At 54.6% G+C, this 11,535-nt stretch overlaps 1 long non-coding RNA gene across 1 annotated transcript; it reads left to right on the top strand.

The window, feature by feature from the left end:
• Positions 1-606: 606 nt before the first annotated feature.
• Positions 607-5,653, top strand: LOC125335702. The gene is made up of 2 exons (XR_007207524.1): positions 607-1,803; positions 2,774-5,653. It is a non-coding gene; the product is annotated as an uncharacterized LOC125335702 (long non-coding RNA).
• Positions 5,654-11,535: the final 5,882 nt, after the last annotated feature.

The raw sequence follows: 11,535 nt of genomic DNA on the forward strand, positions 1-11,535 counted from the left end.
AAAGGTAACTCCTTGCTCCAGCCAAGAGCCAGCAGGAGCTGCTGTCCCTCTTTGAATGGCTGTGGAGACTCCAGGTCCTGGATTCGGGGTCAGCTCGAGTGGGAAATCAAGGGAGGAGCTGGGACAGGTGTGGGGCTGATCTCCTCTCTGCTGGCAAGGACTGGATTTCAGTGCAAATCCTCCCAGCTGTGGAGGAGAGAGGTTTGGAGGGGGGAAGTGTAAGAGCAACACAGGAAAGGATGGAGAGATGTTGTGGCATTGGTGGGAAGTTCATGGCCAGCTGGAAGGGGACGGGTAGGCAGGATACTGGTCTGGTGGGGCATTTGAGGATGAGGCTCATCCTGGAAAATTCCTCTCTTTGTGGTGTGGCAGCTTCATCCTGCTGGTTCAGGAAGGTGAATCTCCTAAGCATTCTCCTCTGAGGATACTGGGTGGAACATGAAGCACTTTGTGCTATTTTTGTATTTAAGTGAATCATCAGAAGCCTGGCTGGGGTTATTGTGTGTGACCTCTGTGTCCCCTCAACCCTCCCAGTGTGATGGCACAGCCAGCTCAGGAGCAAGGGAGTTACAGGGGCCCTGCTGGGCCTTGGATGTAGGAGGTGAGGTCCCAGCTGCACAGTGGAACAGTCCTGGCCCCGTGGCTGCTGCCTGACCGTGGGCACAGAGCCTCTGGGAGCTCCTGACCTCCTTTGCAAAGCACCTGCAGCTGAGTGGGTGGGGATCAGCAGCTCCGAGGAGCCTGGGGAGAGCAGGGAACCCGCTTCTCACTGGCTACACCTGGCAATTAAATCCTGAGCATGGCAGCAGCTCTGCTCCCCGAGGAATTGTGTTCCACCCACCAAAGCCGGACCCGTGGCTGGGTTGGCTGAGCACGCAGCACTCGTGTGATCCCAGCAAAGACTGGATTTAACAGCACTTGCTGGCAGAGTTCCTTCCCCTGTTGGGCACATACAGCTCCTGACCTGCATTTGGTTCCCCCTTATCTACAGGAGAGACAATTCCAGCCTCTGTAATTAATGGCTCTGTCCTGCCAGGGTCTCGGGTGAAGCATCAACACGGGAAATTGGCCAGGCTAAGTGGTGCCTGTGCCTGGATCCTGGCTGCAAAGGCAGCCCTCAGCCAGCTGAGATGAATTGTGGTTTAGTTGCTGAATTCATTTTTCATCCTTGGGTCTGATGGCAGGCGCAGGAATAGTTCCTGTGCAGCCCGGGTGTAACTCCTCCACCTGCAGCCTCATTTGTTGCAGATATCCCATGAGCTGATGGAGATCCAGGGCTTGTTGGGCTCTGTCCCTGGGGATTACCCGTGCTGGGGTTTTGCAATGGCATTCAGGGGACCAGACAGTCCAACACCACTCCTCAGGGGGATAAGGTTACAAGATAAGGGGTTAATTCTCAGGGAGCTGCTGAAAGGCAGCACAACCACTCTGATTTGACCTGGCACTTGGTGACTCTCTCAGCTCTCCCTGAACATTGGTTCTGAGGTGCTGTCAGGCTCCCACACATGGTGATGGTGTGCTCTGTATCCTTCCTTTCAGAAAAAGCCAATTTATCTCACTTGTAGTGAAGCATAATCTTAACCATGCACCAGGAGACTCCTGTTCCTGTACCCCTGTGCTCACCTGCTTTCCTCTCTCTCTCTTCTTCACTTTCCCTGCTTCTTGTCTGCCTCCCCCTTCACTTCATCTCTTTTTCCCTCACCCTTCCTTCCCGTGTAGCTCCTGCTTGGCAGGGAGCTGTGGCCACCTCTGTCTCAAAGGTTCAGCAGTGTTCACCTTGGGCTGTGTCTGTGTGTGGGACAGGTGAGTCAGTCTGGTGAGCTGAGCTTTGGATTTCTAATCCTGGCTCCTTTGCTGGCTTTAGGATGGGTTTTGGCTTCCTCACCTGCAGGGTGGGATTGTTGCTAAAGCAGCCCATGTCTGGGGCAGCGTGAGGTGGATCAGATTCAAGGGAAAACAGGGAAAAATGGATTACTCAGACTTGCTGGCCAGCAGTGTGTACCTTCAGTGTGCTCTTCCCTGGGCTGGGAGCGATCCCTGCAGGAACAGCCCTGCTTTAGGCTGCAGATGGACACACTGGGGGCCAGGTAGGGCTTCCAGATGTGACCCCTGGCTTCAGGCAGCCCAAATAATCTGCCTTGTCTCCAGGGGGGGACTGTGTGTCTGTGTCCTGAAGGACAGCTGGGAGCAGGTGATGCTGCTGGAAGCGCTCAGTTATTTTTGGAGGCTGTCAGGTAAACGGGGAGCATCCAACTCCTCTCCAGAAGTTGTGCCAAAGGCTGTCCTGCCAGTCAGACCCAGCTCCCCAACACCTGCCTGTGGGTGTTAAACCCAGTCTTTGCCCTTACACGGACACCTTTGGAGCTGCTGTCTCTCCCCCAGCCCTGGGAAGAGCCTGTGCCTTGTTGCCAGAGCAGCCAAGAGGAGTTTGGCCCTGGGGAAAGGCAGTGACAATGCTGGGGGTGCTGAGGACAAGCTGGCTCTTTTGCCTTGCTTTTAAGGCACTTACATTTGCTGTTGTTGGCCCATAAGGATGTTTTGGAGGCTGTTGGGTGGCTGAGGACGCACAGCAGCATTTTCCCATTGCTCTGGTGAAACAGCAGCTGGGAGGGAAGGAGCAGATCTGCCAGAGGAGGAAGGATGCTGAGTGCTTTCACATGGGGTGGGTTTCAGCCTGTGCACACGTGAGATGGAAAGTGCATTTTTCAGGAGTAGCTTTTCCTGGCATTGCAGTTCATCTTGTTAATAAATCTCTTGTAACACCTCCCTGCAGAGCCCCTCAAGGAACTGGCTAACCAGGAGAAAGTGGAGATCCAAGAAAAGCCTCCTAATCCATTATCAGCAAATGCAATCAGACTCTCCATCTGCTATCCCAGGCCCCTGCAAGCCCCACAACTGGGAGCCAGCCCCTGCTGCCTCCTGCACAGATGTTTGGTCACCGTGTGCCTTCGCTGCCTCTCTCTGCATTCAGCCTGGTGTCACCTCAGATTAGTGGGCTCGTGCTCAGAGCCCGTGCCTGCCCTCGGGAAGAGCCAGGTAAAGCTGACAAGCTGAGGCAAGCACACCTTGGCTGGGAAACAAGAGCTGGGTGGTTCATGGAGCCACGTTAAATTTAGTGCTGCGTGCTCTGGTATGGAAATGAGAGCCTTGGCTTGGCCAGGATTGCGTGGGAGAGAGTCTGCAGGAGGAGGAGGAGACAGAAAGAACCTCTTGTGATGGGTGTTTGTTACTGACACAGGTTGGGAGTGCTTGGTTTCCCTCCCCCTGCCTCTCAATCACAGAACAGTTCGGGTTGGAAGGGACCTTAAGGATCATCTCATCCAGCCCCTGCAAGGGCAGGGACACTTCCACCAGACCATGTTGTGCAGAGTCCCATCCAACCTGTCCTTGGACACTGGCCTCAGACCTGTTCACACTGGAGCACTGGCAGCATCTGGGAAGCCTTAGGACGTGTGTCAGGTCTGTGGGTGGTCACCAGGGGGACAGCTCTGCCTCGGAGGAATCCGTGAGCTAAGCCAGGGACCCTTCTTTGCAAGGAGGGCACAAAGATATGACCTGGCTGCTCGATGGCACCTGAGTGTGGAGCCCAGATTTGCAGGCAGGGCTGTGGTGTGGCCCTACAACACCATCCTTCCTTCTCCTCTGGTCATCACAGCATCCCAGAGGGGCTGAGGTTGGAAAGGTTGTCTGGCCCCACCTCCTGCTCAAGCAAGGCCTCCACCAGCAGGTGTGCCAGGACTATTCCAGCTGGATTTTAGGCATCTCCAAGGATGGCAAACACCACCTCTCTCCCCTCAGGGGATGAGTTCACTCCATGAGCAGCATGGCAATGGGGCTCAGGGGGCTGGCCCATGTTTGTACCCGAGCTGGTGGCCCTGGTTTGCCTCAGTGGCAGCACTGGAGCAGCAGTGGGGTGCTGGGATGGAGATCAGCCAGCAGAGCACCGGGTGTGCAGCCACGAGGGCGCATTTCAGTCTGTTCCAACCATGCCATGCTTTGTCCACCAGCCCCATAGTAATATTTGGGCACCTTCTAGCATTTCCTACTTGTCCTCTTTTTTCCTGAGTCCTTTGAAATATTCATTATCCAGGATAAAAATCTGTCCCAGGTAATGTCAGGATTCAACTGCACAAAAATGAGAAAAAGAGCCAAAGTAACAGCAGGTAAAGAATGGTTTAATTTAGTAACTAATTTTCTATAAAGTAATTATTTCTTTAAAAACCTGGGGTTTGCTTGAAGTATCCCAATTACTTTTTTCATTATGGCTACAGAATGAAGTGCTTGTTTAATTAGTAAACATTTGGCATGCCTTTAAATAGGTTTTTAATTACATTAAAGGGACACTGTCAAGGTGTCTTTCATAGTTTTTAACAGACCTGGATTTCTTTTTTCCCCTCACTCACAGTTGGATGCAACTCCTTGGGTTTGATTGGCTGTTCCAGACAAAAACTGGAGAAGCCATTTCCCTGGAAAAGATTAAAAAGAAACACTCATTTGTGGGTTTGGAGCTGAGCTGTGCTCTCCCCACCTCCTGTTTCTCAACTTGCTGCCAGCAGGGCTTGGAGCCTCCTTTGCATCTCTGCTGCCCCAGCCAGCCCTGAGGGTGACCCTGTGCTGAACACCCAGAGCTAAACCAGCAGCTTCTGCCCCCAAAATCTCCCTGTGCTGCTCCCTGGTGCAGCAGACGCCTGTTCTGCAGCCTCACAGCTGCTCCCAGGAGTAGCTCTCCTAATAAATCACCAGTGCTCTAACTGAGCTTGATGCGAGCTCCTGGAGGAAATTTGGCTCCGGGTGAGTCCCCAGGCTCCTGCCTGCCTTTGGATCCTCAGCCTGCTCCTTCCCTGGGCTGGGAGATGCTGCTGGCAGAGGCCAAACCTGATTAAGCTGCTGGTGCTGGGGTGCTGCTCGTGCCCTGCCCGGCGTGGGGAGGCTGGACATGCCCGTGGTCAGTGTGTGATGGATGAGGCTCAGAGTGGCTGCCCTGAGCTGTGTCCCCCCTCTCTGCTCGCAAGGAGCTGAGGCCTCTGCTCCGTTTTTGGGGCAGGTTCACTAATTGAAATGGATGGGAGTTGCTGCAGGCAGAGGCAGCTGGGCTTGAGCAAAGGGTTCCTGGGGTGTCCCCGAAGGGGAAGCAAACAGCAGAACCAGAGTGTGGGGGGGTGTGACACAGGGGCTGGTTGGGGACCTGTGCCAGTCCTTTCTGCCCCCTCTAAGCCATGTCCCTGCTCTCTCCCCAGATGTTTTACAGGCCGAACAAGCAGACTGAAGTGCCTCTGGTTTAATTTCTGCCTGCGTTTCAGACATCCTCACTCTCCTCTGAGGAGCAGGAGCTGCAGGGAATGAAAATATCCAGTGTCTTTGTTTTAATATCGTTGACTTTCTGCTCTGCTGGGTCCTGGCAGGCTCCCCTGAGGCCACATCCTTCTCCAGCATGCTCTGAGCACCTCTTCTTGGTTTCCTCAAGTTTTCCCCTTACTCCCATCTGTTCTCCTCCTCCCTATCCACCACCTGCTCCTTCTTCCTCCTGCTCTGTTGGCTCTCCACAAAGTCCTTTGCTTCTCCTGCAGTGACTGTCACCTCCCCCATGTGGCCTTGGGTCCAGGTGCTGAGTCGTCCTGACCCCAAAGCAGATGGAGATGTGGAGCACTGGCAAGGTCTGGGTTGTGCAGTGATCCGTGGAGGATCCCTGGGAAGGAAGGATCCTGCCTGACACAGCTGGAGCTGGGCAGCAGAGGAGCCACAGCCTTCCATCCATCCCCCTTTTTGGAAGGAACTGCTGCACAGCTTGTCCACCCACCTTTCCTGAAGGGAAGCAATGCCCTTTCCTTCTTCCAGTTTCCAGGGAGACAGCCGCTGGGAAAGCTCTGGAAGTGCTGGAGCTGGCAGGAATGCCCAGCCCACCATCAGGCAGTGGCAGCGCAGGGGTCCCCTCTGCCCCAGTCTGCATCCCACCCATCAGGGGCTAAAGGGACCCCTGGGAGCAGCTCCTGCCCATTTGTCCTGCTCAGCATCGCTGTGTGGCAGCTTCCTGGGCACAGGGAATGGTGCTGTGGGAGCTGACCCTTTCCCAAGTCCTTCCATGGGGCCACAGAGCCTCTTTGCTTTGGGGAATCAGGGCTGGGGAAGGCTGGTAGGTGCAGGAGTGGTGTCATGGTGGGAGTGGTGCTGCTGTGCCAGTGTCCCCTGTCCCCTCTGCCCTGGCGTGGCTGTCCCCAGGAGCTACCGGGGGATGGATGCTGGCATGGAGGGGCACAACCCAGCCTTGGGAATGTGGCTGCCCTGATCAGCTCCGTGCCCTGTCCCCAGTGCCACAGGGAGCTGAGGTCCCCCAGGTGTAATTCCCACTCCGGCTCCCAGCACCCCTCACAGATGGAGATTTCTAGAAGGGAGCGAACGGTTGTGAATATCCACGGCTTTGCAAGACTTCCATAAAATATGAATGCATGACAGCATCTGCATAAATTATTCAGGATAATCAGGACGGGGATGTTTCCCTGGTAATTTCATGGGGGCTCCTGGAGCTTGATTGTCCCACCCGCGGGGTGCGTGCCAAGCTCCCCAAGGCAGAAGGGGAAAGTCCTGAGCATCCCAGGTCTCCCAGCTCCTCCCCTCGCTCTCCTCAGATTGCCAACTGCTCTCCCTCCTGCCTCGATGCGCTTTCCCCCAGCTCCCAGTGCTATTAACACCTTTAATTAGAGCTGCTTATTGACGTACTGCTGTTTATCTAAGTGCAGCTGATCAAGGCAGAGAAGCCGTGGAGCCAAAGTGAATCACACCCTCCTGCAGCCTGCACAGCCGGCACGGCGCTGTCCGGGGCTGGGGGACAAGGAGAGAAGAATCCAGATAGGGAAAAGCAGGGCAGAGCAAGGGTGTGGTGCCAGCCTTTTGTGGCTGTGCCTGGTCCCTGTGCAAGTTACTCCAGGTAATGCTGGCATTTTCCTGCAGGAGCATCCCTCAGGAGAAGGGTGTCCCTTGTGTCCCTGCCTATAGTCAGTGCTGTCCCATCCGGACTGCCTTGTCAGGAAAACCCCATTGGAACAGGGAGTGCTCCAAGGAAGAGGTGTTTCCTTCTGCCTGAGGGGTCAACCGGAGCAGATCCAGCACGGATGGATGCATGGATGGGTGCTCACCACAGGACACCCATGAGCACAGGCACCACGTGGGTTTGAGCATTGGGGCAGGATCCAAACCCCCGAAATCAGCTGAACACAGGGTTTTACCCCCACACTGGGGTGCTGGGGGGCACAGTCCTGCTCTCTCCTCCCAGGGCAGGGACTCGGAGGGGCCTGTGTGTCTGCACTCCATAAAGCCACCCCCAGGGGAGAGCAATTCCTGGTGCTGAGGCAGCGCTCCAGACACGTGGCTGCTCCTGGTGTGAGCAGGGAGAAGAAGGATTAGCACAGCTCTGTGAAAACACACCCTTGGACTCTGCCGTGAGGCTGTGCAGTGACCTGTGTGTGCTGAGCCAGCTTTCCTGACTTCCTCGCTTGGTTTGAACCCGGCATCTCCTCCTGGGCCACCGGCACTGACAGAGGATGGTGGCACCGGGCTGCAGGACCGAGCACCCGGCTGCTGCAGGAGGCAGGATTTGGCTGTTCCTAAAGCATGGCAGCCCCCTGGCGCCTCTAACCAGCCATGCCAGGGACAAGGTGGAGAGGGTGATGTGCTCCAGAAGGAGTGCTTCCCTTCCCCCTTGCCGTCGGGGTTTATTAATTCCTCGCTCGGTGAAGTCTCTATTAATAATGGCTGCAGGATCTGGCTGGGAAGCTGCGTAATGAGATCCTCTGCTGGCTGTTCCTGGGCTGCTGTGATTGTGTTTGGAGGACAAAATTCTATGTGGATTAATTAAAATGAAAAACAAAAGGGAAAAAAAAAAAAAAAAAAGAAAAGCAGGGTTGTTTGAATTATTTACCAGTTTCCAGGAGACAAAGCAGTAATTGCAAGTGTCTTATTGCAGGTGTTTGGAGGGGGGATGCTCCCATCTCTGGGCAAGGAGCAAAGTCTGGTTATTTACTGGTGTGGAGGAGACTTATCAATCCTCTTTAAGGCCAAGTGCAGCTCCAACTGCTCCTCAGTTTGCTGATTTTGATTTTCTCCCCTTCCTTTTGGAAATTTGGAAGACAGAGGCTCTGAGACAGGTTTGACGTGGGTAAATGTGGGAACAAGCTCTGCCAGCAGTGTGCTCTTCCCTCCTGAGCAAGGAAATGGAGAGGGAAAACCCCAAACCATCCTTCCCTGAGGCGCTGCCTGTCCTCTGTTGACTTTCCCCCCTGCCAGGGCCCCTCAGGGTCACACAAATGCCACTGTGTGCTCCTTGTGATGCCACTTTCTGGATGCCTGTTGTGCCAGGGGGACGCTGAGCCTGAAGGAATTGAACCCCCCCAGGATGGGGCAAAATGCCCTTTGGGAATGAGGTCTTGTCCCTAATGGATGCATCTGGATCTCTAACCCAGGGCTGGATCCAAGCCCAGGGAAAACCCACCCTGTGCTGTGTCACAGCTGTCCCACGGCGCTGGGGTGGCTTTGGCAGCGTGTCCCAGCCGTGCTCTGGGAAGGGCTGGTACCAACCCAGCTCTTCAAATCCTTGCTTCCTTCACAGGATGATGGGATGATTTCTTAGCTGATGGATCAGCAGCATTTTAGGGAATTTCTCCGTGCTTTTACTGCTCTTTTACTCGAGTGCTTCTCCCCTTGATTGCCTCCATCCGTCTCTTTTCAACCCGGGGCCTCGGGAGCTGCCTAATTGATTTCAAAGGGAACAGGACTTGCTGGAAATTGAGTTTTGCGTTCCTCCCTGCCTCTGTGACAGAGCACCTGGCGGCTCCAGCCCCAGCTCCTGCAGCAGTTCGCCTTCACTGGCTTGTCTGTAGGAGAAGAACTATAGAAAAGAAAGAAAAATGAAGGAAAGAGGTACAAAAAATTCCATTTAGCAATACAGGGCGTGATCAATATTCCTTTGTCTCCATATTCAAATTGTGATCCTGCTGAGCAGAAACAAGTGGAGCTGCCTTGTTGGAGATGAGAAGTTAATCTCTAAAGCCAATAAAGATTTAGGGCAGTGTAATTGCTTTAAGATTTGATACTTAAGATTATTCAAACTTTAAATTTTTAACCCAAGGAGATCCTTGGCAATGGGGATGACTCGCGATGAGGGGCAGCGGCACCTTGGGAGAGAACCCGTGGTGCTGCTGTGTGCTCTGGGATGGGGACCCTCTGGAGCTGGATGCTGCCTGTCCCCAAAAACACCAGCAGTGAGTGGACAAGGTGAACAGGAGTGGGATGGGAAGAGCAGGTGCTCTCTAGGAGAAGGGGACCAGCCCTAATGGGGGTTGTAAAGCACAGCACCCCTTTCCCTCCCCTGCTAGATGGAGGGCAGAATTAAACCCCAATCTTTTCCACTGTAGTGATTTGACAGTGTTTTTACAGGAAGGGAGCACATTAGGGATGAGGTAGATCATTATGTGCTTATATTATCAGCAGTAAAGCAAAGTCTCTTTTAATTCCTAATTCCACCGTTGTCTGACACATTTCTTTGTGAGTTTCCTATTCATCCATATTTTTTCCCCTCTGTCTCCACTAATAGAAATTGCTTTGTTGTTAAACTCAATTTCACTCTTGACTGGATTGAAATATGCTTATTTTCTTTCTAAAATAATAATAATAATAAAAATCTAAAATTATTTCCACTCATTGTATGTGAAAAGTGAACATCTTTCTTCATGTAGGTTTGAATGTCTGAGGGTTTCAGAGGTTTATTTTCTAAAAATCTAATTGCATGATCCCAGCCCATAGCTGGGGGCTTTCCATTTGTTTCATCAAGAATTTGAATAATTCGGGACAATGTAGGATTTCCTCGGTGAATTTTGAAGTCTTTTGGCAGAGATGGGGCTATGAAATGAGACTTCTCCCACTTTCAGCCTCCTGGTACGGCAGCCTTTAACACAGCTGGGGCTGGGGGGCACCCAAGGGAATTGCCTTGAGCTGGAGAGCTCTGTGGGCTGGTATCTCCTCCTCAGCCCCCAGTAGCTCCATCCTCAACTAATCCCAGCACCACCAGCTCCTGGGGCTGTACCTGGAGCTGCCATCACCTTCACAGTGGGGCTGAGACGCTGAGGAAGGTGCTGGAGGCTCCCAGGATCTTGACAACAAAAGCCACCTGTGCCCAGGTCCTGCATCTGCTCCACCAGCTGGGCTGGGCATCATCCAGAGCAGGGCAGGGGCTTTGTGCCGGGGGGCTGGAGGAAGCCCAGCAGGAGGAAGGGACCTCTGACTCAGCTGGAGGCTCCTGATGTCCTCACAGCAGCAGGGGCAAAGCCCTGGGCTTTGCTGGGCTCCCCTGCTCGTCTCCTGGCTGTGTCCAGAACAGGACAGTGGAAGGCCTTGGCTGGGGTCTGATCCTGCCCTGCCCAGTCCCCGGCACAGAGGTGTCCCCAGAAGGTGTCCCAGGGAGATGAGGCTCAGCTCGTCACTGGAGCGAAGCACTGCCAGGGTCAGCCTGTCCCCTCCTCTTGCCATCCCCGGGGAGCAGCAGCAGCACTGGCGGAGCCCCTTCCCTGTTATCTCAGAGAGATAAGGGCAGTGAGGTGCTGGGCCGGTGTTGTGGAGATGCCACTTGTGAATGCTCTGCTTGCGGATAATCAACCTGTGTTAATGAGCAGTGCAGGAGCCTGGGGGGTCACCTCCCCTCCCCAGTTATGATGGCACTGGCCCTAAACCCTCCCAGCTGCCTCCTGGGGACAGCCAGGGCGAGAGGAATGGGAGCTGCCCTGGGATATCCCAGCCTTGCACCCCCTCAGCCTGCCCGGGCAGCGCTGGTGGAGAGCTGGAGCTTTGTTGGCTGTGGAATACGCGAGGAGCAGCGTGGGTTTGTGGAATGTGAGATGGAGAGGCGCAGAGATTCCCAGTGCCCGGCTGTGGAGCGGAGCAGAGCGCCGGGAGGAGCAGAGCTTTGCCTGGCGAGCACCAGCGTTTGGGGGGGAACTGGGACAGCGGCGCTTCTGTCCCCTCTGACGGGTCCCAAGGGAGGGGGTGGGCGACCCTCAGCTCCTCTTTGGGAGCTCGGGCTGCGGCTGCCGGGCTCAGGAACACCCTGCCCGTGGGGCAGAGGCACGAACTCCTCACAAACCCTGTCAGAGGGGCTGTGGGCGCTGTGCAGCGGCCTCGACTCCCCCACAGTATTAAAAGACTGGAGAACTCTTGCTCTTCTCACCCCTGACTTGATTTTCTTTAATTACAGCCGAAGCTTGGTTTATCTTGTCCCTCTCGATTTGGCTAAACCTTCCTCCTGCTCCAGCGCCCCGCTGCTCTCCGTGGTGACTCCCAGCCCTGGCACTCCCCAGCCCGGTTGCAGGGGGTGTGAGTGTCCTGCTGGGCTCCCTTTGGGGTGTTGACGTGAGCCCTGGGACCCTGGGTAAGTCCTTGTGAATTCGGGAGCCTGTCAGGGGGGGTTTAAGCTCTCCCTTCCTCCCAGCCCCGTGGTGCAGCAACTTTTCACCTTGAGCTCAAACACGGTGAAGGTGGTGGTGTCACCAGGTC

This window comes from Corvus hawaiiensis, chromosome 19 (genome assembly GCF_020740725.1).
Source record: "Corvus hawaiiensis isolate bCorHaw1 chromosome 19, bCorHaw1.pri.cur, whole genome shotgun sequence".
NCBI classification, from domain to species: Eukaryota; Metazoa; Chordata; class Aves; order Passeriformes; family Corvidae; genus Corvus; species Corvus hawaiiensis.